This window comes from Muscardinus avellanarius (assembly GCF_963383645.1).
Source record: "Muscardinus avellanarius genome assembly, chromosome: 5".
Classification (NCBI taxonomy): domain Eukaryota; kingdom Metazoa; phylum Chordata; class Mammalia; order Rodentia; family Gliridae; genus Muscardinus; species Muscardinus avellanarius.
In genome coordinates, this window is record NC_137790.1 from 15379879 (window position 1) to 15401016 (window position 21138).

Genomic DNA, 21138 nt, shown 5'->3' on the forward strand with positions numbered 1-21138 from the left:
GGTAGGGGAGAAGGAAGACTGAAGCCATTAATGAAAATACTTCCATCGACTATGTGTATACATCTGCATATTATTGTCATTCTTGGTACTTGGTAAGTGGGAGAGAGGAAATGGGGAGGCGGGAGTACTGTGTGAATGTATGCCATTGATAATATGATCCACTATGATATGAGACTGTAATGCACCAATAAAAGCAAAAAAAAAAAAAAAAGAAAAAAATCAAACTGCCATTTTGGCTATTAAACTCAACGCCATTCGAAGAAAAGAAAACCTCTTGTACTCTTGTAGTCCAAGTGAAGGCCAGCACTGAATCTCGGTAGAATGTTATTTTGTTTTTATTGAATGAATATTAAAGAGAGAGAAAACCAGTTTCTGCACTAAATTTTGTTTTAACTGAACCTTCCCGTATCACAAACCATCCCAACATGTAGTGACTTAAAAACATCAACCATTTTCTATATCATAATTTTGCAGGTTAGAAATGTAAGCAGCTGTCCTGTAGCAACTTCAGCTAGCAGTTGGGGTCAAATGGATCAACAAGGAAGACTTCCCTTCCCGCCTGGCACCCTGGCAATCATGTCTTAAAGTCCTGGTTCTGGTGGGCCCCTCTTCTCTTTCCTCCTCTTAGGGCCTCCTCCAACCTTTTCTACAAGGTTGTCAGACATCTAGCATGCTGACCGAGGATCTTAAGATTCAACTCTAAATAAATATACTAGTCCTTTTAGCAGGCCTGCCGTAGCTTTTGCCACATGTATCTGGATAAAGCCAGCATAGGGTCAAGGAAAGGAACAACAAACCCTTCTTCTCCATGGGAAGATAGCCAAGGAATTTCAAACCATCTTTAATCCCTCCTAGATACAAAGTAAGGTTTTAAGAACCTAAGTTTCTTTTTTTTTAATAGACTTACTTTGTGAAATATAGGGTCAACGGTTTTGCATTTTTAAATGACACAAAACAGAACGTGTATTCTCTATTAAATCTAAGCAGGTGAAAGAACAAATGCAAAATTATAAGCAAGAGGCTTAATATTCTGTGTTAAAATAAGAAGATATTCCTCTGTTTCTTTCTCTTCTCTCTTAAGCTGTTTCTGCTTAGCTAAATCAGATTTCTGCCTGTTTTTTTTTTTTTTCCATTTCTTGGCAGATTGCCTGTAATATACATCTCCTTCTGACTTAATTCTTATTTGATAATAAAACTGATTTGTTACTCTACTTCCTTTGTACATGAGATTTTATGAGTTGTAAGAAGATTTTGTTCTAAGTTATAGTTTCACAACACAGGCCAAAATAAGAAATGATAGATGAGAATATTTCATAATCTACATATATATGCTTAGTCAAACCAGAGGTATCCGTAAGGGTTTTATAAATATATGTCCATCTGAGTGTTACTTCTGAAATCAAAATTTGAAAGAAATCTTGAGTGTTTTGCAGAGAGAAAAGAATAACAAGTAATATTATGTTTACCCATTTATTTACATATTTTTGGCAGCTAAGTTATTTTTATTAACATACATATGGCTGCTGATATAATATTGTGAAAGTATGATAAAATCATTCTAAAATAGAATGAATCTCCACAATCATGATTATAAGCCCTCTCTTTCTCTCTCACACACAAGCAAAATATGTTGTGTGATTATTTAATTTTTTCTGTACTTTAATTTTCATCTGTACTTTCATAGTGAGAAAATCCACAAATCTACAAATGAGTATGAAATTATACATATATATATATATATAAAAACAGTAGTTGACTTGGCTAAAACCAAAAGAGGACTGTGGAGGAAAGAATAAAGATCATTAAGCTCTGAGGAAAATAATAAAATTATTAGAAAATACGATACAGAAAATGTTAAAGAAGGGTAAAAGTGGCAATTAATTAAGAAATCAAAAGCGATGTAGTAGAGAAGAAATAAATAGGTAAGAAGGAGACAGGTAGGAGAAGTTAAGATACAACTTTAAGAACTTGGTGGTGACATTTCTCAACCCCAAACCAGTTCTTTTTCTCAGGACCAATTCTCCCCAAATCCTGGGAAATCTATAGATTCTAGAGTTAACAACAACAAAAAACAGTTGCCTTGTGCACTGTTAACAAAATAGGGATGATATCTTGAGTAATCTATAATTTGAGGGATATTTTTGCTTATCTATTGATAAGGTAATGGAGAACATGACTAGCCTGAGGATTCTGAGGATTACTGGACCACCAGAAACTACTTGGTGTTTATAGACCGGGTATGGGAATCCTCACATACCTCCTCCTGTCCACTTCTCCTGAAAGAGCTCTGTATCCCAAGGGCCTCTCTCACTTTTGAGGTGGCTCACATTCTCCTTGAATGCCTATTTCTTATTTTCCTATTTTCCTAAATAAATTTCTACCTTTGTCTCTTGCTGGCATGTACTAAAATTCTTATACTTCAGATAAGTCAAGAACCCTAGGAGTACTGAGTTCAGGAATTAACCCCTTTTCCCATGACAGAAAGAAGAATAAAGGACTATTTTTCAGATCTGTGGAAATAAATATGCTTGATTGAAAGACAGTTTTTTTTTTAACATGCTTTGAGTAAAATTAGTTAAGAGAAGACCAAGTTAGTTTAAAAAAAAAAGTTTTATAGTTTAGGTTTAACTAAAGAATTTTATAAATTTCAAAGTGGAAAAAAAGTTATCTGGTAAAATAAATATGTTCACTTTGATTTCTATCCTTAATAACAAAATGGAGTAAATAGTTTCTTCATTCATTTTTATTTTATTTTGTCTTTTTTTTTCTGGTACTGGAGATTGAACTTAGGTACATCCAACCTCCTGCCCTATTTTATTTTTTATTTTGAAATAGGATCTCACTAAGTTGCTGAGGGCCTCACTAAAGTAGCTGAAGCTGGCCATGAACCTGTGATCCTTCTGTCTCAGCCTCCAAAGTACTGAAATTACAAGCGTTTGGCACCACTCCTGGCTCATTTTGCTTCTTATTATTGAATTTTACATTTAACCTGTTAAACCATCTACTTTTTATTTTTTTAAATTTGTAATGGTGCACTGTAATCATACATCACAATGAAGTGCAGAGTAATAGAAACATACATGCATACAGCACTTGGTGGGCTTCCCACCCCCTGGCTCAGACCCTCCTCCCTCCCTTTGCTCATGTACAAAATCAAGATTGTTACTGATTTCTTCATCAGTCTTCTTCCCAACATACCTTACTCCTGTAAACCCCCTTCCTTATGCCAATGGGGTTTCTCCTCCTTTGCCTGGTCCCTTTAGTGTACAAATTCCTCCCTAGCTTCTACATATGAGGGTAAACTTAAGACCGTTATTTTATGACTGACTGATATAACTTAGCATAATATTCTCTCATTACACCCATTTTCCTACAAATGATATAATTTTGTTCTTCCTTATGGCTGAGTAGAATTCTACTTTTTAACATGATAAAAAAGTGAATATAAACTCTTAAGTTTCCTGAAGTTGCAAATTTTTAGCTCCATCTGTTAAATAATCCATTCCCTGTTGTTTGCCAATGCATTATTTATCCATAGTAAATATATACATGTCTCACTGTCTGTTTTTGAGCTATTTATTCTGCTTCATTGATCTCTGGATCTTTTAAAAGTAGATTATCACTAATTGATGTAAAGCCTGGTGGTTTCATTAAGTCTTTGGCTACTTTTCTCAAATATACTTTATATTCATATTCTGCTGATTTTGTAATAAAAATATTCATGGTGTTGGCCCCAATTCAATCCAGAGGTATCTATTCTTATAAATTTCATAATTAGCTGCAATATAAAGACAGTTTCTTAGAATTTTAGAATACAGAAGGCATTATTCATTTGGAGAAAATATATATAAATCAAGATTTAGGAGACTTCCGGGAAGATGGCGACGGAGGAAAGCGGCACTTACAAGTCCCGCTTACAATCCAACTCTACTACCACAAAACCAGCGCCTTTCAGAGCCAGAAAACACCACCAGCAAAGAAATAAAAACGGTAAATACAAGGGACAGAGAAAAAGGGCTGGAAAATCAAGACACCGGAAAAAAAAACCAGCCCGAAGTGCCGCGCCCACGCAGCGCGGAGCGGCCAGAGCCACAGCACAGATTTGGGGGAGCCGCGGAGCGGAGCAGCCAGAGCAGCCAGAGCAGCCGGAGCGGCCAGAGCAACCAGAGCCGGGTCGCGGAACCGCCTGAGCGGCCGGAGTGGCCAGACCCGCGGTGCAGAGCAGCCAAAGCAGCGGTTCAGAGCAGCCGAGCAGAGCGGCCAGAGCAGCCAAGCGGAGCGGCCAGAAGAGCCGGAGCAGCCACAGCCGCAGCGCGGATTGGCTGGAGCAGTGGCGTTGAGTGGCCAGAGCCGCGGACTGGAGCGGCTGGAGCAGCCAGAGCAGCCGGAGCAGCCAGAGCCACGTCGCGGAACAGCAGGAGTGGCCAGACCCGCGGTGCAGAGCAGCCAGAGCCGCGGTGCAGAGCGGCTGGAGCAACCGGAGCGGCCAGAGCCGTGGTGCGGAGCAAGCCAGAGCCGTGGCACAGAGTGGCTAGAGCGGCGCGGCCTACATCTCCCCTAGCAGCACCAGGCTCCAGAGAGGAGGGAGACTCAAAACAGAGATCAAATCCAGAGAGGAGGTACTCTGGCCTCTCAGCCTAGGATGCAGAAGCAGCGTCTTACTGCTGGCGGCAGCAGTGAGTTCACCAGACGGCCCTAGACCAACCCACTCAACCAGCCACCAGGCGCCTGAGAGGAGGGGTGGACAGTGAGCTGAGGTGAGCAGGTGCTAAAAAGCCGGGCAGCAGTCAGCAGTTTTGTTGGTGCAGGGAACATCTAAAGCTCCCAAGGGCCGGGCACAGCACAACTGGCAAGGACTCAGAGCGGAGTTCAAAACCAGAGAAGAAATACGCCGCATCACGGCCGAGGGCGTGGCAGTGGTGCCATATTGCCAGTGGCGGCAGCAGCGAATCCACCGAGTTCACTACAGCTCCATCAGCGCACTCAACAACCGTGAGTCAAACTGCGGCTCCTAGGGGAGAAATCCCAGTACCGCACTCCCAGGGACTTGCGCAGATAGTCTCCCTGGGTCGGAGATTTTAGCAGTGCAGCCCAGTGGGGGAGTGGCAGTGGCAGAGATATCATACCATAGTCACAACTCCCCACTGGAGAACGCCCAACTTGGCAAACCCCAAGGTCTAAGCAGCCTTGATTGACTCCCTGGGTCTGAGACTTTGTGATACAACCCAGTAAAGGAGTAGTGGTGACTGAGATACCACAGACACGAGATCCAGAGCATCTTAAGTAAACTCGTAGTGACTCAGGAAAGAACCCAGAGAAGGCACAAATTTCCAAAATCATGGGAAAGAGAAATAACAATGGAGCAGTGAATGCCAACAACCCCACAACATCAGAATCTGATAACACAGAAATCCAAAGATCTCTAGAAGATCAAATTAGGAAAATAACTTTAGAAATAATAGAGGACTTTCGAAAAGAATTTAGAGAGAGTCAAAAAGAGATAAAGGATGCAATTAATGAAGTAAAGGCTTCAATTCAAAGTATAAACAACAGATTAGACCACATGGAGAATAGAATCTCGCTTCTTGAAGATGATCATTCCAAAAATGAACGCATAGTATCTAATTTAGAAAAAAAAAACCCGACAGCAGGAATCTGACATTGAAGAAATATGGGCCCATTTCAAGAGAGCTAACCTAAGAATAATTGGAATAGAGGAGGGAAAAGAAGGTGAAACCAAAGGGATCAACAATCTCTTCAAGGAAGTAATAGCAGAAAATTTTCCAAACAAAGAGCAAGAAGTGGATACACAGGTCCAGGAAACTTATAGAACTCCCTTTAGACGGGATCAGAGAAGAGGATCCCCACGCCACATAATTGTCAAAATGACTAATGTGGAAGCCAAGGAGAGAATCTTAAAGGCAACAAAAACAAAAGGCCACGTGACATTCAGAGGCAAACCAATTAGAATCACTCCAGACTTCCCAAACCAAGTTATGAAAGCCAGAAGGGCTTGGAGTAACATATTCCAAACTTTGAAAGAAAACAACTTCCAGCCAAAAATTTCCTACCCAGCAAAACTATCCATCAAATTAGATGGGGAAATAAGAAGCTTCCATGACAAACAGCAACTGAAGGAATTTATGTCTTCAAAACCAGCGCTAGAGAAAATACTCAAGGAGATTAACTGCAAAGAGGAAATGGGTAATACATGCCAGAACCAAAGAAACAAGAATTCCCATCCAGCAGACAACTAAGCAAAGAAGAATAAACAGTATCTCAAACAGAAATAAGATCTTAACATGTTTGGAATTAAAAATTATCTCTCTATAATCACACTGAATGTAAACGGCCTCAACTCCCCAATAAAAAGACATAAAGTGGCAAAATGGATTAAAAGCCAGAATCCATCCATCTGCTGCTTACAAGAAACACACCTTACAAGTAAAGATAGAAACAAACTCAAGGTAAAGGGCTGGAGCAAGGTAATCCATGCTAATGGTACTCGAAGACAAGCAGGAGTAGCAACTATGATATCAGACAAGTTAGACTTCAAACCCAAACTTATTAGAAGAGACAAAGAAGGTCACATTTTACTGGTAAAAGGAATAGTCCAGCAAGAGGAAATAACAATAATCAACATCTATGCCCCAAACATAGGGGCAGCTACTTTCATAAATCAAACTCTTTGTGATATGAAGTCACACATAAATCCCAACACAATAATACTGGGAGACTTCAACACACCTCTCACAATACTAGACCGATCTTCCAGACAATGGGTCAGTAAAGATGTCTCAGAACTAAAGAACACCATTAACCAAATGGACCTGTTGGACACATATAGAATATTTCACCCAACTACAGCAGAGTTTACATTTTTCTCAGCTGCTCATGGAACCTTCTCCAAAATAGATCACATCCTGGGACACAAAATGAGCACTAGCAAATTTAAAAAATGTTACATACTTCCCTGTGTCATTTCAGACCATAATGGAATGAAACTAGAAATCAACTATAAGAAGACCCAGAGAAACAACATAAACATGTGGAGACTGAACACCACACTTTTGAATGAAGAATGGGTCATAGAAGATGTAAGAGGTGAAATCAAGAAATTTCTAGAAACAAATGAAAATAAACAACATATCAAAACCTCTGGGACACTTTGAAGGCAGTATTAAGAGGAAAATTTATAGCACTGAGTGCTCACATAAGAAAAACAGAAAATCTTCAAATAAATAGCCTTATGACACACCTCAAAGCCCTTGAAAAGCAGGAACAATTGAACCCCAAAGCTAGCAGAAGATGGGAAATTATTAAAATTAGAGCAGAAATTAACGAAATAGAGAATAAAAAAACAATACAGAAAATCAACAAAACCAAAAGCTGGTTTCTTGAAAAAATTAACAAGATTGATAAACCACTAGCCAACCTAACTAAAAAAAAGAGAGAATCAACCCAAATTATGAAGATAAGGGATGAAAAAGGAGACATTACTACTGACAGCATAGAAATCCAGAGGATTATCAGAAACTACTTTGAAAAACTGTACTCCAACAAAATGGAAAATCTGGAGGAAATCGACAACTTCCTAGATAAATACAACCTTCCTAAACTGAGTCAAGAAGATATAGAACACTTAAACCAACCAATAACAATCAAAGAGATTGAAATAGCAATAAAGAGCTTACCATCAAAGAAAAGCCCAGGACCAGATGGTTTCCCAAGTGAATTCTATAAAACCTTTATAGGAGAACTAATCCCAATACTACTCAAACTATTTCGGGAAATAGAAAAAACTGGGACTCTCCCAAATACATTCTATGAAGCCAACATCACACTAATACCCAAACCGAATAAAGACAGTTCAAGGAAGGAAAACTACAGGCCTATATCTCTGATGAACTTGGATGCAAAACTATTAAACAAAATACTAGCAACACGCATTCAAAACCACATCAAGAAAATCATTCACCATGACCAGGTAGGGTTCATCCCAGGGATGCAAGGCTGGTTCAATATATGAAAATCAATCCATGTAATTCATCATATAAACAGAATCAAAGACAAAAACCACATGATCATCTCAATAGATGCTGAAAAAGCATTTGATAAAATTCAACATCCATTTATGATAAAAATACTGCAGAGAATTGGAATAGAAGGAACATATCTCAACATTATTAAGGCAATCTACAATAAGCCCACTGCCAACATCATATTAAATGGGGAAAAACTTCAAGAATTTCCCCTAAAAACTGGAACGAGACAAGGATGTCCACTATCACCACTTTTCTTCAATATAGTACTAGAGACTCTAGACAGAGAAATAAGGCAAGAAAAGGAAATCAAAGGAGTACAAATAGGAAAAGAAGAACTTAAGCTTTCACTATTTGCAGATGACATGATACTATATTTAGAAAACCCAACAAACTCAACCAAAAGGCTTATAGAACTGATCAACAAATTCAGCAAGGTATCTGGATACAAAATCAATCTTAAAAAATCAGAAGCTTTCCTGTACACCAACCATAAATCCACTGAAAAAGAAATTCAGAAAACACTTCTACTCAGGATCTCCCACAAAAAATTAAAATACCTAGGAATAAACTTGACCAAGGAGGTAAAAGATCTCTACAAAGAAAATTATAAAACACTGAAAAAAGAAATCGAAGAAGATCTTAGAAGATGGAAAGACCTTCCATGTTCATGGATTGGCAGAATAAATATCATTAAAATGGCCATCCTCCCAAAAGTGATCTACAGATTTAATGCAATGCCCATTAAACTACCAAGATCATTCCTCACAGACATAGAAAAATCAGTCCTTAAATTTATCTGGAATAACAAAAAGCCCAGAATAGCCAAGGTAGTTCTCAGCAACAAAAACCACGCAGGAGGAATCACAATACCTGACTTTAAACTATACTACAAAGCCATTGTAATAAAAACAGCATGGTACTGGCAAAAGAACAGATATATAGACCAATGGAGCAGAATAGAAGACCCAGAAACAAGTCCACACACTTTCAGCCAATTGATTTTTGACAAAGGGGCCAAAAACATACACTGGAAAAAAGATAGCCTCTTCAACAAATGGTGCTGGCAAAACTGGTTAACCATATGCAGAAAATTGGATGTTAATCCCACTTTTTCACCCTGTACAAAAGTCAACTCACGATGGATCAAAGACTTGGAAATTAAACCAGAGACTTTGAAGCTCCTTGAAGAGGGCATAGGTCCAACACTACAACACATAGGCACAGACAAACATTTCCTCAACAAGACCCCAAAGGCACAACAAATTAAAAGGAGAATCAATACATGGGATTTCATGAAACTGAAGAGCTTCTGTTCAGCAAAGGAAACTATCAAGAATCTCAATCGAGAGCCAACAGAATGGGAGAAGATTTTTGCCACCTACACCATTGATAGAGGACTAATATCTAGAATATACAGAGAACTCAAGAAACTCAACACTAAGAAAACAAAGCATCCAATAACAAAATGGGCAAATGAACTAAATAGACACTTCACAAAAGAAGAAATTCAAATGGCCAATAAATGCATGAAAAAATGCTCAACATCACTGGCAATCAGAGAGATGCAAATCAAAACTACCCTGAGATTTCACCTAACTCCAACTAGAATGGCCATCATTCAAAACACAAACAACAACAGATGCTGGCGAGGATGTAGAGAAGTGGGAACTCTAAGACATTGTTGGTGGGATTGCAAATTAGTGCAACCACTTTGGAAAACAGTATGGAGAATCCTCAGAAGAATGGGAACAAATCTACCATTTGATCCAGCAATACCACTGTTGGGTATCTACCCAAAAGAAAAGAAACCAAACTACCAAACTAATGCATGTGTATCTATGTTCATAGCTGCACAATTCACCATAGCCAAACTATGGAACCAGCCAAGATGTCCATCAATAGATGAATGGATTACAAAACTGTGGGATATGTACACAATGGAATTTTACTCAGCCATCAAAAAAAAAAAAAACTCAATTACATCATTATCAGGGAAATGGATGGAACTGGAGGACATTATGCTAAGTGAGATTAGTCAGGCACAAAAAATAAGAAATCAGATGCTTTCCCTAATATGTGAGAGTTAGGGAGAAAAGAGGAGCAAACAAGTCAACCTAAAGGAGGAGAAATGAGGGGGGAAGAGGAAAACCTCTAACGCTCACAATGTACTTAAACATATCGAAGTCAATCACTAAGCCAAGCAAGGGAGGGAGGGACGGGGAGGGAATGGGGTGGGATTTGGGTAGGGGTTAAATCAACGATGAGTACATGTTTGTACACACAAGTTTTTTACCCCAATAAGTTATATGAATATAATGCACCAATAAAAAAATAAAATAAATAAAAAAAAGATTTAGAAAGATTTTCTCCACAAATCTATCATACACAGATTTGATTCAAGAAGACTGAAATTTTATTCAGGGAGCCAGGATTATAATTTCCCCCCCAACTAACTGTGAAACTTGAAACAATGAAATCAACTAATTTCTGAATCAGTACTCCCATTGCTAAAATGGAGATTTTGAGGCAAATTGGATGATACTTTAGAACCCACCTGGTCTCTCAACTTCTGAACGGGGAGTAGGGAGACAAATTAAAAATTATGATCTCTATTTTTGCCAACTGCTCTAAACAGAAGGTTGTTAATACTATTTTAGAGCCAGTAGTTTTCTCTGTTGTTTGCTTGCATTTGTACATTCCCAAAATGATAATTTGGAGACCTAATCCAAGACCCATTTATGGTAGATTCTTCAAGACTGACAGACAGGTACTGATTGGTATCAACTGTTATAAAGCTATAATACATATAGTAGGATATATGGAATTCTAGCAATCAATATTTATCTTTTCTGATTTCCTATTTCTCTTGTAAGTACTGAGAGAATATTTTCAAGTATGTGGAAAATATTTACATAAGAATTAAATTCAGCTGGGCATGGTGGTACAAGCTTGTAATCCCAGGCTGAGGTAGGAGGATCATAGGGTCAAGAACAACTTCAGAAACTTAGCCAAGACTCTCAGTAACCTAAACACACTGTGTTTCCATACAAAACATAAAAAGGGCTGGGGGAGTAGCTTGGAAGGAGAATGCTCTGGGTTCAATTCCCAGTATACACACACACCACACATACACACACACACACACACACACACACACACACACATACACAGAAACAGACAGACAGACACACACACACATGCACACACACACATACACACAGAGTCAATTTCTAAATAATAATATAAACTTCTGTATTTTGTTCATGCAAGTCAAGAAGGTAAGCGGTAAACCAAACAAATAACACGTATTTATTGAAAATATATTACATAAACCATAGTCTTCTTTTTTTTTTTTTGGTGGTATTGAGGTTCCTGGAAATGCTTCTACTTCTGGGCTACACTCCCAGACCTATATTTTATACTTTATTTTTTTTAATGTGGAAACAGGGTCTCAAGCCAGCGTGGCTGGCTTCAAACCTGCATGATCCTCCTGTCTCTGCCTCCCAAGCATGGGGATTACAAGCATGCACCACCACTCCCAGCAGCCATAGTCTTTTAACAGTAATCCTTTGAGAGTCTGATGAATAGAGAAACTATCAAGAAGCATCAATATATGCCATCCATTTCTTTGACTCATCTCAAAATTGTCATGTCTGTCTAATTTTCTGTTAATATAAAGAAATTGGTATATCAGTATACATGATATTGGGCATAAGTCCATGGCATAACATAACAAATGTATCAATAATGAAAGATTGTGTGCTATTTGAAAATAGGCCTTGGATTGACCAACCAAAATTCTCTGTCCAAGTATCATTGATCTGCAGCCTGATTTCCATTCAACTTTTTTTATTGTTTTACATTAAAATTAGTTCATTTTTAATTATGTATATATACATATAATTTTACATAATACCTTTTATTTAAATAGTAAACAGATAATATATAAAAATTGAAGCTCATCAAAGACCCTATTCAAAGTCATAACAATATTTATATTTTGTATTTATTTTAATAAGCACGTTTCTCAAACAGAGTAAGTATTCTGAAAAAAAAACATATTAAAAATCAATATAGTTAAGCCAGGCATGGTGGTGCAACTTGTAATCCCAGCATTCTGGAGGCTGAGACCTGAGGATAGCGGTTTGCGGCCAGTCTCAGCTACTTAGTGAGGCCCTCTGCAACTCAGTGAGACCTGGTTTCAAAATAAAGAATAAAAAATAGGGCAGGGGGGTGTAGCTCAGAGGTCAAATGCCCCTGGGTTCCCTCCCCAGACCTGCAAAAAAAAAAAAATCAATATAGTTAAACTTTCTACGAGACATCTACTTTGTACTTAGAGTTTTCAAAAATGACTGTTTTGGTCAACATTCTCACTACTATTACACAATAAGCCTGACCACACACAAAGAAGGGAAGATTTATTCGTTCACAGTTCTGGAGATTTTAAAAGTTTAGTCCAGTTTAGGCTGGGTGTGAGGAGCTCAGGACACAGAAAGCAGAGAGAAAGAGAGAGCAAGGATCTGCTGTCACATAATGGGGGCTAAAGCAAGGGAGAAAATAGGGGATGAGAGACCAAGGCCACACTCTTAGAGACGTCTCTTCAAGTCTCACCATCAGCAAGTCTGCCTACTCTCGTAAGGTCTTGGGGAACATTATAAATCCAAATCAGTATAATGACCCACAATCCTTACATAATAACTAAAAATAATCTATTCACCTGAATAGAATAATGTGAATAGTGTTTAGAATGATTGAAAACCTGCCCCAAAAATTATGAGTAGTAAGTACAGGAGAAGTGTCCAACTGTAGACACAGGATATACAGATTTAAATCCATGCTACTTTCATCAACCTGCGCTTCTTACACATTAGCATCTCTTCCAGTTCTTTGGCAAACAAGATTGTTTGTACCCTGAGCATATTGATAATTTTAACACCTAAAACCTATGCACTTTAAATATTCTTTTAAGAGTTATATAATAGAATCAAGAAAGAAAATGATTTTTGGATAGTGTAATGTATATATAGAAATACATTAACTTACTGATTCACTTCCAGGAGGAACTGCAAACCCAGCATTCTTTAAAAATTTAGCAAAACATTCTGTACCTTCCAATGTTTTTTCCTTTCTTTTGGGATGCGTTTGTGTTCTTTTTTTTTTAACCTATACCACTTTTCAGGAGATAAATTAATAATTTGAATGTGAGATGTAAAAATTATTACCTGCTGCCAGGCATGGTGGTGCATACCTGTAATCCTAGTACTTAGGAGGCTGAAACTAGAGGATTGCAGGTACAGAACCAGCCTCAGAACATGGTGAGACACTTAGAAAACTAAGAAGACATGTTTCAAAGAGAAAAAAAATTTAAAATGTCTTGGGGTATATCTCACAAGTGTTCAATGTTCAGGTCCCTGTGTTCAACCCCTAGTACCACTCAAAACAATATGACTCACTCCCAGTAACAGCATCATCCATTGCACTAATGTGTTTCAGAATTTCAGAAGAATTGAACAACAAGCACAAATTGGGAAAATACGGAGCAGAGATTTGCATTTGCTGGTAAAAATGTGTTTTGAAAATTTCCAATCTAAGATTGTGTTTTTTTCTAAAAATTGAGGCCCAATGTTGACTTTCATTAGCTTTTATAATAGCTGTGAAATCCAAAATTGTCTCTTTATTTGCCTATATTCTGGATAACTCAGTTTGATTCTTTCATCCGGCTCATAGAGAACTCAGATTTTATTATTCACTAGCTTTCTGACTTTTGTAGATTAGGGTCTAGTATTTATACTTGTGAATTTTCACCTGCAATGATAACTTAGAATATTTTCCCAAAGGCGTTCCTAAAATGATGCCTCCAGCATTATTTTGTTTTGTTTTCTTTCTTTTTTATCTTTGGACATAAAACAGAAAAAGAAGGTGCATTTGTAACACACCTACTTTTCTTTTGTTATGGTTATTTTTGAGTATTTTTTGTGGTACATGATATCAAAGCCAGGGCCTCACACACACACATGAAGCACTCTATGCCTCAGCTATTGCTTCAGTCCTAAATTTATTCTAGTTTGGAAGATAAGAGAGATGGTCTCTAGAAATCAAGAATAGGAATACTTTTTGAACTGTGTGAACGAGGGCAAAACCATCAGATGGAAGTATCTTGTCTATACTTTTATCATCCAAGTATCACTGAAGCAGTGTTGAAGCTTCTCTCCACGTACCTACAGCCTAGTTAAATCTGAAATATCTTTCCAACTCGGCTAAAATCTTGGTTCTGATGGTCTGCTTTAGCATCAACCTCCTAACCTTTCCTTCCTCCACAAATGAGTAGGCTTAGCAATCCAGGAAGCCTGGTGCTTCATTCAGGAACAGCTCTGGATATTTCACACCAAGGAAAGGCCATGGATCAATCGGTCTTCCTGGGCCAGACAGCGCGGCTATAGCACAACCCCAAAGGTCAGCTCTGAGAAAGCATCTTTAGTGTTCTCTTTAAGAGGCAATTCACAAATGTGTTAGGTCCTAACATACAACAAACTAGTGAATAATAAAATCTGAGTTACGAACAAACTAGATTTAGAAACTCAAGCTGAGTTATCCAGGATTTAGGCAACTAGAGGGATGGATATTAGATCTTTTGCATTTCACATATATTATGACTAAAATCATAAAATCTATAAACAGGTGTTTCTCAATGTATGATGGGGTTACAGACCAGTATATTGTATATATTGTAATAAAAAGTCACTTAACCTACCAAACACAATATTGTTGATTATTGTTTGTTTACTCTCTTGTTTTTGAGACTGAGAGCTGCTTCTTAGAAGTATGCGAGAGTATTATAGTGATTAAAATTCAAAATTTGAAGTACATTTTCTATTCAATTTATGCCTCTTATTTTCATATAATTATAAGGTTTAAAAAAAGGTAAAATCATAGGTGAGTTGAGTTGAGAACTATATGCATATATATTCATATATATATATATATGTGTGTGTGTGTGTGTGTATGTATGTATACACACACACACACACACACACACACACACACACATTTTACCAGAGTTGACCTTTGGATTGGTGTTGATGCCCTGCAGCCTGGCTTAAAAAGACTAAGCGATTCCTGGCCTAAGCATAGTATAGAACATCCAGAAATGTTTTTGAATGAAAGACTAGATTTTCTAGAATGCCAAACTTGGTAATTTTTGGAGGAAAAGAATTTCAGAAAGTTGGTGCTATAGTAGACATTAGAACAAGGATTTGATCAATAGTATAGCACTCCAAATATATTGAATTTATGTATTTATTCATTTGTCAAATAATTAATGAACACCTACTATGACCATTTTAGATCTTAATTTTTAAGGAGCTCTGTGTTACCTTAAAAGAAATTTTATAATTACATTTTATTTAATTAATTTTAAGACAGATCCTTGCTGCATTCTTTGTTTCTCAAAAGAGCATGAGGTAATATGAGGAAAATTTAAAAGAAAATAATTGAAAATGAAGGGAGATTAGACTAAACCCACAGTCTTCCTATGGTCAAAATAATTGACTTTCTTCTTAGTTTTATTTAAAAGTAGAGAGATGTGTCTTTTCATGTTAGACAACCACATGGCCATCCTCATAAAGTAAAAGATACGTGTGTTGCTGTTGTAGAAAAAGTGCTTTATTTATGAAGACAGGAGTATGAACAAATCATAATAAAATATAAGAATTAGATCATAGAGTAAGTAAACTATCTAGAACTTTAAGTTTCATTTACTGAAAGCCTCACTTTTGTGACCCAGTAGCTATAAAAATCTGGACACATTATTCAGTATTCTCAGTGTCAAATTTATCATTTTAAAAAATTAAAAGAATAACCAAACCTCCTAAGCTAGTTGTGAAGATTCAGTACTATGATGCTTGAAAAAAATTTATCCAGGGCCCAAAACACTGTAGGTATTTCAAATAATATTTAATTAAAAATAGCCCTTATTTAAAAGTAAGCAGTTGACTATATATCTGCTCACATATCAATGTTTTGTTAAAGAAAACAATTTGGAATTCTGAGCTCAGACTGAAATTAGTAGATCAATTGTGCTCTGAAACCAAGATAATCATAAAACAACCAATGGGCCTTGCACTCATTGTTGCTAGAGATTACAACCTGGAAATGTCCCTTTTGCTTATGCTTAGAAAACTGCTCATAGGTACACTTCATGGAAACATAAACATCCTCACTACATTCTAATCTAGAGAACAGTGGTGTCACCCAAACGCCAGGGGGCGCTCCAGCTTAGTCTGTGCAGAAGAAACAAGCAGGAGTCCCCTTCCTTAACGGGAGTTTGTGCATGATGTACATTCACGAACATTTCTAAGTGAATCCCTAAGCCAAACGTGAGAAGGACAGAGGGGGGAGAGAATGGAGCGGGAAGTGAGGAAGGACTAAATGAGTGACGTGTGCATGTATGCCTCTACCATCTTAAACCTCATTAATATATATGACTACAGTGCACCAATAAATAAATAAAGAATGGAGAATATAAAATATATTTCAAGACGTGGTAAATGATAGGGAAGAGACTTTGTAAGAATGTACCATTGAAATTTGTATTAAGAATTCAGAGAATGTTTTTTCTTTCCCCAGTACTTTGACTTTCAGAATTGAGTCACAGTATGGGAAAAGCAACACAATGAGATTTCTAATGGTTAAGACCAAAGTTGAATAGTATGCCTTGTGTCATATGCATAGTTTAATCTTTTTTTTTTTTTTTTTTGTATGGTACTGAAGATTGAACCCAGGGGCGTTCTACTTCTGAGATACATCCCCAGCCCTTTTTTTTTTTTTATTCTTTATTTTGAAACAGGGTCTCACTAAGTTGAAGAGGGCCTCACTAAGTAGCTGAGGCTGGCCACAACCCGCAATCCCACTGTCTCAGCCTCCCAAGTACTGGGATTACAATACAAGCATGAACCACCACTCCTGGCTTAAATTAACCTTCGTTATAGGAACAATAGTGTTGAAAGTTATTTCCAAGTCATGTATATTCAAAAGTGTTTTTTCTACAAAAGCAAAATACAAGGGGGTATATTATTAATCTTGTTTTTGTAGATTATTTTAAATAATCCAGTCTCCTTGATAAAGGCTTATCTTTCATTTTACCACTCAAATATCGGTAGGATCATTTGTACCCCACATTAATTAATTAATTTTATTTATTTATTTATTTATTTATTTGTTGTACTGGGGATGGAACCCAGGGGCCTTCTACCTCTGGGTCACACCCCCGACCTTTTTGTAATATTTTATTTGGGAACAGGGTCTTACTAAGTTGCTTAGAGCCTCACTAAGACAATCCTCTTGTCTCGGCCTCCCAAGTACTGGGATTACAAGTGTGCACCACCACGCCCAGCTTCTACCCCTCCTTTATTCAAGTAATTATTGAGTAGGTACTATGTGCAGAGCACTGAGAATAAAGAATCATAAATGTCAAACCTCACTTCTAATGTAATAAATCACCTGGCACTGTCTTTGCTACAAAGCTTATACATCAGTGAGACAGATAATAGATATCTAATGAGGACAATATAGGAGAAATCGAATATACAAACAATAGTCAAATCATGTATAAAATTAGAACTCTGACCCACAACATACGGGAACCTGCCCAGAAAGCAAATTTCTTATCTATAATAAGCAGTCCAGGAATCCGGCCTGCTCTGTGTCAGATTGCTATCTCTAGGATGAATTCAATAGGCTAAACAATAGCTTCTGTAAAAATCATCATAAAATGGTCAGTACTTAGTTCATATTACTGGTAGTTTCCCACATTTTTATCCCTACTTCCAATTTAGGACCAACAAGAATGAGTCAAATATGGATCCCTAACCAACCACAGAGGACGATTAGCTTTCAGTTAGCTCACCACCAGCTTTCCCGTGCTAGCAGCAACTAATCAGGGAATCCACGAGGATTTCTCTCCTCCGACACACTTCACCCCTCTATTAAAAACAGAGGACTGTATAGCCATCCCTCTACCTTGCCTGTCTTTGAGTCTTTGCCGAAATGGAGTGGTATGCTGACTCACTATGGATAATTCTGAACATACAGGCATCGCTTTTCTCATTTGTTTTGCTTTTGTTTATTTCTCTATATATGACAGGTTAATGGAATTTTATAGGTTGAAAGAAAAATAAAGTAGAATAAAGTAATAGAAATACCTATGTGTCCGGGCGTGGTGGCGCACGCTTGTAATCCCCGCGCTTGGGAGGCGGAAACAGGAGGATTGCGCAGGTTCGAAGCCAGCTGTGCTGGGTAAGAGACCGTGTTTCCAAAAATAAAAAAGTAAAAAATATGTCTGGGAGTGTAGCCCGGAGGTAGAAGGGCTTCCAGGAACCCCAGTACCACCAAAAAAAAAAAAAAAAAAAAAGAAATACCTATGTAATTTATTTTATATAGGATGGTCCAAGTACAACTTTCTAAACAAAAAGTTAATGAAGATAAGGAATTGAGCCATATGGAGATCCAAGGAAAGCTAATTGCATACAGAGTGCGAATTTGAAGGGAAAAATTAATTATGAAGCTTATCTGCCAGGATTTCAACTTTTTCTTGAGCTATCTAGTCAGGGGAAAGAGTGGCTAGGTATGATTCCAGAGAGAGAGCAAGATATGTAGGACTAGGCTCTTACTCCCAGTAAAAGGAGATAACATTTGCAGCCTAATGTCATAATGTAGCTTTATTTTTAAAGGGTGAACCTGATTTCTGTGTTGATATTTAGTGAGGATAGGGATAGGGAAATAAAGGCAGAAGTCAGATAAGGCTGGGGCAATGCAGGCAAAAGACGAAGGTAGCTTGGATTCGACTGAGAGAGGTGTAAGCTGTGAGAAGTGATTTGATTTTGGATACATTTGGGTGTCAAACTGAGAGATGTGTTGATCAATGGAATCTTATGGGTGAAATAAAAAGGAAGCATAGGCATAGAGCCAAAGTTCCTAGATGCATTGATCTCTGAAGGAGAGATTTGTTACTGAGGAGGAGATGGGTAGTTTGGGATGGTTGTAACAATTGGTAATTTAGTCTCCAGGTCTAAGTTTGAGATTTTCAAGGGAAATTGCAGAATTGACATATACATATATTTCTGAGTTTCAGGGGAAATCTCAAGACTAGGAATAAAAAAACAGGAGCTGTCAGCACATTTACAGAGATAAAACCATCTATATGGTCACCCTGGAATAGTGTGGTATTTAGAGGCATAGGAAATGAGGAAGAACCCACAGGAGTCTCAATCATAAATATATATATTTTCAAAAACATAGTATACACACACACACACACACATATATACACACACACAGAGATATATCTGTGTGTGTGTGTGTGTGTGTGTGTGTGTGTGTGTGTGTGTGTGTGTGTTTGGTAATATCTGGAGTTTCAAATATTTATTGAGAGTCTTGGAGTATAGCCCCTGGAAATATGTGGGGTAGTTGTACAAGGCTATGATATAATCTGATGGTAAGAAATCCAAATGTGGAGGTTTTAGGAAATGGGAGCAATAATAGTTTGAAGCTGGTGATGATAATAACAGGAAGCTGTGTGTGGTGGTACACACCTGTAATTCCAGTACTTGGGAGTCTGAGACAGGAAGGATAATGTGGCCTCCTTTAGCAACTTAGTGAGGCCCTCCATGACTTAGTGAATACCTGTTTTGAAATTAAAAAATAAATAAATAAAATAGGACTGGTTGTATAGTTAAGAGGTAGAATGTTTCTGGGTTTATTTCTCAGTACTACAAAGACAAAAAAAGGCATAACAGAAGAATCTCTTCCTGTATCTAAGGTTGACATCCAGTTGAATACAGGAGTCTGGTGGTTAAGCCACCTTCTCCTACCCCTGCACTGTGCTGGCGATGGCATGTACTCTGGGAGACTGTTAGTTTCCTTTAGAACCAGAAGGTGACAGGGCCACTGAGGATGGAAACTGGACTAAATAATTTAACTGATTAGGGAAAATATAATCCAGAAATTATGGGAGGTGATAAGTTTATTATAACGATAAATAGTAATATGTGACCTGAGATTGACCTCTTTCAAGACAAAGCAATAAGGAAAATTTAGCTGTCTTATGATGTAGTTCATAGAAACTTGCCATCTTCCTAAATTATACTTTTATCCTTAGCACAAGGACAATTGAATTAATTATTTTTCTAAGGAATGTTGGGCTGCTGTTAAAAAGAAATAGATGAGTTTCTCTCCACCCATCTATCATCACATATGGGAAACACTCAGAATTCTAATTCAAAATATTTGACAAGTACATACATAGACTAAGCTAATAGCATGTGCAACAATATAATTTTTTCTTAAAATAATTCTAGCACTCCAAAAATAGGATGCTTTTGTTTAAAAACCTTTAACTATACTCCAAGATTAAATCCCAGAATTGCTGGCCAATTAATCAAAATTGAATACAAGAAAACTCTTATACTGCACGTATATTTATATGACAGACACTGATAATGACATGCCTGATATCTATTGTTCCTTCTTGTTTCCTTAGAAAAACCCAGTGTTGCTCAGAGTAGAAACATGCCTTTTTAAAAATATGCCTTTTTCAATATTTCTTTGACCTAAGGATTGCCAAATGATCTCTCTTCAGCCTGAGAGATGTACGTGGGAATCTTCTGGGTCCAATTTAAAAGAAAGTTCTAGGTCTTTGCCTCTTTGCACATTTTCTTCCCTTTTTTGGAGCTTACTCAGCTATTCTGTGACTCTGAGGACAAATAACACATCCACACCCTGGGGGCAGGATGCTTGACAGAGCTATTGTCCTCCATGACGTCACAGAGCAACTGCACCAGCTCTGAGCTACCAAACCATGCACTCTTTTTTCAAAGAAGCAGAAACAATCATCACTGAAGATGTGTATTACACAAAACCAAGTACAATTGCTAGCTAATGTAATTTTGTTCAGAGACAGGGTTTAAAACTATCATACTTTGTCTTCTGCTATAAATTCTTAAAAAGACATTTAATCAGAAAGTTACACAAATTATGTTAATGCATATTTATACAACGAGACAGCATTCTAAGAAATATAAGGCAGATGATTATGTAT